The sequence below is a fragment of the Mustela nigripes genome, chromosome 7, assembly GCF_022355385.1.
Source record: "Mustela nigripes isolate SB6536 chromosome 7, MUSNIG.SB6536, whole genome shotgun sequence".
Lineage (NCBI taxonomy): Eukaryota > Metazoa > Chordata > Mammalia > Carnivora > Mustelidae > Mustela > Mustela nigripes.
This window is the reverse complement of record NC_081563.1, coordinates 14,666,837-14,674,876: the sequence shown is the minus strand read 5'-3', so window position 1 is coordinate 14,674,876 and position 8,040 is coordinate 14,666,837. Positions and strand designations below refer to the sequence as shown.

The following is an 8,040-nucleotide window of genomic DNA, read 5'->3' as shown; positions in this document are numbered from 1 at the left end:
AAGTTGTTGAGAGCGCCCCTTCTTAGCAACAGGTGAGACTTTGCATACATTATTTCCTTTAAACCTCACCATTATCCCACAACCCAAATTTGGATGATGTTTGCCATATCTTTTGCATACCACTTGTATTGTTTTTTTTTTTAATCTTATTATGTCAGCCAGCCAACATATAGTACTTATAGTATTCTTTACTTCTTTATTTAGATCAATTTCTTTTTAAAATTTTATTTATTTTTAAAGATTTTATTTATTTACTTGATATAGAGAGAGAGCGAGCACAAGCATGGGAACAGCAGAGAGAGAGGAAGGGTCCCTACTGAGCAGGGAGCCTGATGTGGGGCTCGATCCCAGGACCCTGGGATCATGACCTGAGCTGAAGGCAGATACTTACCTGACTGACACACCCGGGCATCTCCAATTTCCTTAAAAAAAAAAAAAAAAAGTCACTTACTTTTAAATTTTTTTTTTTAAAGATTTTATTTATTTATCAGAGGGCAAGTACAGGCAGGCAGAATGGCAGGCAGAGGCAGAGGGAGAAGCAGGCTCCCCGCTGAGCAAGGAGCCTGATGTGGGACTCGATTCCAGGACACTGGGATCATGACCTGAGCTGAAGGCAGCTGCTAAACCAACCGAGCCACCCAGGCGTCCCAAATTTTTAAACTTTTATTTAAATCCACTTACTTTTAAAACAAATTATATCCAGTAGCACTTGTTATAAATAGCTGCACAATTAAGTGCAATGTTATTGTTATGTTGTCTGCTGGATACCATCGTGTAAGGGGAGACTGGAGGCAGGGGTATTCCAATGTATTTTAACCACTGTCTGAGAGGTTCCAGGCTCACTGTGACTGACCCTGGTGATCTACAGCCTTCTCACCCCTTCTTTCTTGCTGGAAGAACCCTCCTCCTCCGAGGGGGATAAACATGCTATACTTTTCCCAGCCTCCCTTCAGCCAGTGTGGCATTATGGCCCAGCTATGGTCCCTGAAATCTGAGTGAAATCTCCCGGGAGCTTCTTGGAGAGATTTATTTCTCTGTTTAAAAAATAAACAAACCCCGGAAATAGCCTTAATGCCCATGAAAGAATGAATGGATAAAGAAATGCAGTCTATACATACAACATTCAATGGAATATTATGCAGCCTTAAAAAAGGAAGGGAATCCTGTCATTGGCTATAATGTGGGTGAATGTTAAGGGCATTAGGATAAGTGAGATAAGCCAGGCACCAAAAGACAAATACTGAGAGATTCCAGTTATATTTTTATGAAATATCTAAAGTAGTCAAATCCTTAGAAACAGAAAATAGAACAGTGGCTGGGAGTCGTTAATTCAGTATAGTGTTTCAGTTCTGCAAGATGATAAAGCTCTGAGAGTTGTTGAACAACAATGCATTCACTAGTGTACTATACACCTAAGAAGGGTTAAGATGATAAATTTTGTTATAGATATTTATTACCATAATAAAAAAAAATTCGAATTAGATGGTGGTGACGGTTGTATGACCTTGTGACCCACTGAATAGTTTGTCTTGAAATGGTTATTTTATGGGAATGTCACTTCAATAAAACATTGTGTATGTGTACGTGTATATGCCTCAAAATAAACAAACAAAGGGCGCCTGGGTGGTGCCGTTGTTTAAGTATCTGACTCTTGGTTTTGGCTCAGGTTATGTTCCCAGGATTGTGGGATCAAGCCCTGCATCAGGCTCCATGCTCAGCCCGAGTCTGCTTGAGAGTCTCTCTCTTCCTCTCCCTCTGCCCTCCACTTGCTCCTGCTCTTTCTCTCTCTCAAATAAATAAGTAAATCTTTAAAAATAAATATGTCACACAAACTGAGGGTTTTGCAGGGGAGGGGGGTGGGGGGTTGGGTGAGCCTGGTGGTGGGTATTAAGGAGGGCATGGAGCACTGGGTGTGGTGCATAAACAATGAATTTTGAAACACTGAAAAGAAATTGAATTAAAAAAACAAAAACAAATAAATTGCAACTTAAGCTACTCTTAATGTCTTTAAATAACATTGAATTATATGTCTTAAAGTATAAAGACCTAACGTACACGTCTTTATAGATACATACTAATCCTGGCGCAGGGGCAGCCATTTTGTAGCTGCAAAGGGACATGCCAAAGAACCAAGCCAATGAGAAGATGAAGAAAGATGAGAAGAACATGGGCCTTCGATGACTTCACTGCGCTGTTGAACTTCTCTGGAATTGTGTTTCCCTGTAAGGTTACATGAGGTAATGCATTTTCCTCATTGTTTTATTTACTTTTAATCTGAGTGTTTGATTATTGCAACAAAAGCATCCCAACTTAAACAAGTACTAGAGACTTTCTTTTTACGTAATCAGAACTGAAGGAGAAAAAAATGAAAAAGGAATACATTTATCAGCAGGTAATTCATCATTATTTAAGGGCATATCCACACACTATGTAAAATAACCTATTATACCACCCAATATCTCCCATAAAATAGGCATTCTACAACTTGGGGCACTCTGTAGAATTATTATCTCTATTTTTTGGATGAGAAAAATAACAATGGTCACAAAGTTAAATTGCTGAATAACCTTTATTTACTAAAGAAACCTGAATTTATATGGTACAGTTGAAGCTAGTATTTCAGGTGAGGAAGAGCCGGGCAGTTTCTAGCCCAAGGCTTTGTTCCCTCTAGAGGCTCTCTGCCTACTTCCCTCTGACACCTCCACACTGGCCTCCGGGATAGTCATTCTCTACTCTCTTAGATGCTCTTTCCCTCAGGCTCCTGACTCAGCCAACATGGGCTGGGGCTCTTCCCAACAGCATGATGAATCCTGAATGAGACAAACACAGGAACAATGCAGGTGAGTGTGGCACACACCATCAAGCCCCTCCAGCACACTTCTGATTCAGAGAAGTAGACTCACAGCATTCTTGCTTCCCGGGCCATCCCTTCCCGCATGCTGCCTTAAATGGCGGCTGCTTTAGGAGTCATTGGCCAGGTCCCTCAATTCCTGCTGTAGGCCTGCCTTCCCAGAGAGGGTGTCACCCCGCACTCTAGGGCTTGAGGGCTGGTCTCTTTCATCCCTGGACCCTTTTGCTGCCTAACCTAGGGATTTGATTCAAATCAGGCTTTCCCACACTCACCTCTCACCTCGTCTTCCAGAGTGGTCAGTCAGGGGTCTGGTCCCCACCATCAATGCCATGGTGTAATCATCCTTTAACCTTTTAGTGATCATGGCATCCACTTAGCAGGTTGGACCCCAGGGCCTACCTATAGTAGGTCTTGGTCACAGAGATGGGTAGATGCGCAGGCCTGGCTTGGGAGAGACAAGCTGTAAAGCAAATGGAACCCAGCGGGGCAGGGGAGAGGAAGGGAGGGGAGGAGGGTGAGGGGTGCTGTAGTTGAGTCTTCTTAGAGCCTCTCTGAGGGAGGCCAAGTTAAATAAAGCCGTCAGCTGGGGCTCCACTCATCAAGTGGAAGAGAGACCCCCTCAGCTTTGCTGCCCTTCCCACCCTCCATTCCAGAGCCTTCCAGGCTGTTCCAGGCACTTGAGGGGACAGAGGACCTGCATGTGGCCCTGGGCTTCACTCTCTGAACTCTAGTCCTTCCCAAAAATGTTCCTACATGTATCCTATGGGAACATACACATGGAAAGATTTTGTTCCTACATGATTATGACCAATTTGAAAATATTACGCGAGAAAAGATCCTCTTCACAGCACAATGAAAACTCACGACATATTTAGGACTAGTCCTAAGAAAAAACCGAGATAGGTGCTCGGGTGGCTCAGGGGATTAAGCCTCTGCCTTCAGCTCAGGTCATGATCTTAGGGTCCTGGGATGGAGCCCTGCATCTGTCTCTCTGCTCCGCAGGGAGCCTGCTTCCCCCTCTCTCTCTGCCTGCCTCTCTGCCTACTTGTGATTTCTGTCTGTTAAATAAATAAATAAAATCTTAAAAAAAAAAAAAAAAAAGGAAAAGAAAAACAATGAGAGACTTATGTGGAGAAATCCATAAAACTTAATAACAGACAAAAAGAAGATTCAAATAAAGGGAGATGTATACTATAAATGGAAATCTCTATATTATGAAAATATCCACTGTAGAAATTATCTATAAATTCAGTACAATTCCAATAGCCATCTCACTGGGATTTCTAGTTAAAATGGACAGTTTTATTATTATTCACATGGAAGAAAAGATGCAGAAGAAAAGGAAGAATAGGGAAGGGAAAAGTATCCTGCCAGGTATCAAAACATCCTGTAGTTATGGAATTAAAAACAGCATAACAATAAATAGACAAATAGACCAGTGGAATAGAACAGTGAGTGCAGAAACAGACCCATAAACATAGGAACTTAGTATATGATAAAGTTGGTATTTTAAATGAGTGAAAAAATACTCAATTAAAAACGTTGAGAGAAATGAGTAAAAAAAAAAAAAATGGAAATCAGGTTTGCATCCTACTCCACACCATTCAACATTAAAAAAAAAGAACTCTAGAGTACTTAAGGAATGAAACATTTTTTGCAAACTACAAAAGAACAGAAAAAAATATAGGAGATTATTTTTATGGTTCTGTGGTCAGGAAAGCTTGTGAAACAACTATGATTTTTTTGTAGATGGAGACGAATTATTCTAAAATTTATACAGAAATGCAAAGGAACTGGAGTCGCTAAAAGAGTTTTGCAAAAGAAAAGATGAAGTAAGCATTAGTCTACCCAACTTTGCAGGTGTTATACAGCCACAGTAATGAACCCTGTGGGTTGTTGGTGTGAAGGACACAGATTGGTGGGACAGAGCAGAGAACCCGGAAGAAGACCCACACCTATGCCCAACTCCGTTTCGATAAAGAAGCAAAAGTAACCCACCAGAGGAAGGACAACCCTTGAAACAAAAGGTGTGGAAATTCAGACAATCCAAACACACAAAAACGTGACCCTCGATCTAGACCCCATAGCCTGTATAAAAATTAACTCAAAATGGATCATAAACTTAAATGTGAGACATAAAACTATAAAACTTTTTAGAAAAACAAACGAACATGGGAGAAGAATCTTTGGAATTTGGGGCTCAGCAGAGTTCTTGGCCTTGACACCAAAAGCACTCTCCGTAAGAGGAAACATTGATTAAATTGGACTTCATCAAAATCTAAAACTTTTGCTTTGTGAAAGGCCTAAGAAAGAGGATAGAAAAATAAACTGTAGGGGTGCTCGGGTGGCTCAGTAGGTTAAGCAGCTGCCTTCATCTCAGGTCATGATCTCGGGGTCCTGGATTTGAGCCCCCTGCTCAGCAGGGAGTCTGCATCTCCTTCTCCCTCTTCCCCTCCCCCGTCGCTCATGCTCTCTCCATAAATAAATAAAATCTTGAAAAAAAAAAGACCAATCTTGCAGATTGGTTGTGGTGGTGGGGAGGATATTTGCACAACACTTATCTCATAAAGGACTATCACCTAGGGGTGGCTCAGTGGATTAAAAGCTCTGCCTTCGGTTCAGGTCATGATCTCAGGGTCCTGGGATTGAGACCCATATCGGGCTCTCTGCTCAGCAGGGAGCCTGCTTCCCCCCACCCCCCTGCCTGTCTCTCTGCCTGCTTCTGATCTCTGTCCAATAAATAAACAAAATATTAAAAAAAAAAAAAAGGACTATCACCTAGAATACATAAAGCCCTTTCAAAACTGAGCACTAAAAAAACCCAACCCATTAAATTAGTACGTGGGCATAAGACATGAACTGATATTTTACTGAAGAGAATATTCTTGTGGCAAATGAACATATGAAGAAAATCTTCAACATTCTGAGCCATACAGAAATGCCAGTCACACACCTATCAAAATAGCTTTAAGGAAACACAGTGACGACCTCAACTTCCGACAGGGATGAGAAGAACTTGGATCGCCTCTACTTTGCAGTGGGGATGTAACATGGTCTAGCCACTGGGAGACAGTTTGGTGGTTTCTTCAAAAACTAAACCTGGGGGCGCCTGGGTGGCTCAGTGGATTAAGCTGCTGCCTTCGGCGCGGGTCATGATCTCAGGGTCCTGGGATCGAGTCCCGCATCGGGCTCTCTGCTCGGCGGGGAGTCTGCTTCTCTCTCTCTCTGCCTGCCTCTCTACTTGTGATTTCTCTCTGTCAAATAAATAAATAAAATCTTTACAAAAAAAAACTAAACCTGGAACTGTCATTCAACCTAACAATTTTGTATTTCTGAATGATCTGTACACAAACGTCCCTAATAATTTTATGTGGAATAGCCCCAAACTGGAGATGACCCAGATGTTCTTCCACAGATGAAGGGTAAGCAAAGCAGATGCCTTCCACCCTGGAATGACCGCGTCTCAGCAATAACAAGGAGCAGACTATTGCTACCCAAGACAACTGGAATGATTCTCCGGGGAATTATGCTGAGTGAAGAAAGCCAATTCCCAGAGGGGAATTGGAATATTGGGTGATTCCTTTTATAGAACATTCTTGAAATGACAAAATTGGAGAAATGGAGAACAGATTAGTGGCCTCCAGAGTTCAAAATAGGGCAGCGGGGGGGGTAAGGGGTGGGGGTAGGAGATCGAGAATTCCATGTGGCTCTAAAGGGAGAATAAGGGGGCTCCTTGCATGGAGGGACTTGTCTGGATCTTGACTGCCCCAGTGTCAATGTCTAGGCTGTGGTACTACACTACAGTTTCGCAAGCGGCTACCACTGCGGGAGAGTGGGTAAGAGAGGTACAAGATCCTCCCGTATTATTTCTTTCAACCACATGTGAATCTACAATTACCTCAAGATCATAAGTTGAATTAAAACAACTACAAAAGAGGAAGGCTCGGCTGGCTCAGTCAGCGGAGGGTACAACTCTTGATGTCGGGGCTGTGAGTTCAAGCCCGGTGCTGGGTGGAGAGACTACTTAAGAAAAAAATAAAATATTTAAAAACAACAATGGGGGGCGCCTGGGTGGCTCAGTGGGTTAAGCCACTGCCTTTGGCTCAGGTCATGATCTCAGGGTCCTGGGATCGAGTCCCGCATCGGGCTCTCTGCTCAGCAGGGAGCCTGCTTCCTCCTCTCTCTCTCTGCCTGCCTCTCTGCCTACTTGTGATCTCTGTCTGTCAAATAAATAAATAAAATATTTTAAAAAAAATAAAAATAAAAACAACAATGGTTACAAAAGAATAAGAGAAAAACACAAGATATTGTTTTTATGGATTTGTGACAGGGAAAGCTTGTGAGACAAGATACTCCACACAGAAGCCATTGAGGAAGGGATATCCGTAAACTCAACCACATCGGAAAACACCATCACCGAGACTGAAAACCAGCAACCAAGGGGGGTGGGGGATGGGGAGCAATACTTGCAACGGTTACAATGTGTACACAATTAATATTCAAAAATATACGTATATCATAAATCAGTATGAAAAAGCAAAGTGCACAAGGAAACAGTGCAAGGGATACGAAAAGACAAAGTCACAGAAGGAGAAATCCAAATGGTGAAGAAACATAGGGAAGGGGGTAATAGCTCAGAAATGAAGGAAACGGAAAGAAAAAGAGCGAGAGACCACTTTTTATTTAACAGATAAGCAAAACAAAGTGTGATTGGTGTAGGGCTGACGAAGATGTGGGCTGTTCTCATATTCTGTTGGTGGGAATATAAATTAGGAGAATTACTTTGGAGGGCAATCGAAAGAATCTGTTAAACTTTGAGAGGCACTTACCTTGTAATCCAGTAAATCTGCTTCCTGGTACATTCTTAGGGCAACAGTCCTGTGTACCCAAGGCAGCAGGTAAAGGGCTTTCCTGTGGAAACTGGAAATGACCTCAGGGTCCATCCCTGGGGGAATGGTTACACAAGGTCTGGCGCCTCAGTTATATGAAATACTGTACACATAGCCCATCAGAAGTAGTAAAAGCAAAGCTGCCGAATCACAGAGAATGAGAGATAACGATTCACGTAAACACACACACGGTTCCTGGACGTAATTTTCATTTTAAGTTCATGACCACAAACCTCAAATGATCATGCCACACAGCCTGGTAATCCTAAAATGTTTCCCTCCTAAGTTTATTTTTTCTTT

The 8,040-nt window shown here is 42.3% G+C and overlaps 1 long non-coding RNA gene across 1 annotated transcript; it reads right to left on the bottom strand.

Moving 5' to 3' along the window:
* Positions 1–2,602: 2,602 nt before the first annotated feature.
* On the bottom strand, positions 2,603–7,730 carry LOC132022231 (uncharacterized). Its single transcript, XR_009405552.1, has 3 exons — positions 7,681–7,730; positions 3,124–3,292; positions 2,603–2,810 (listed from the first exon to the last, which is right to left on the bottom strand). It is a non-coding gene; the product is annotated as an uncharacterized LOC132022231 (long non-coding RNA).
* Positions 7,731–8,040: the final 310 nt, after the last annotated feature.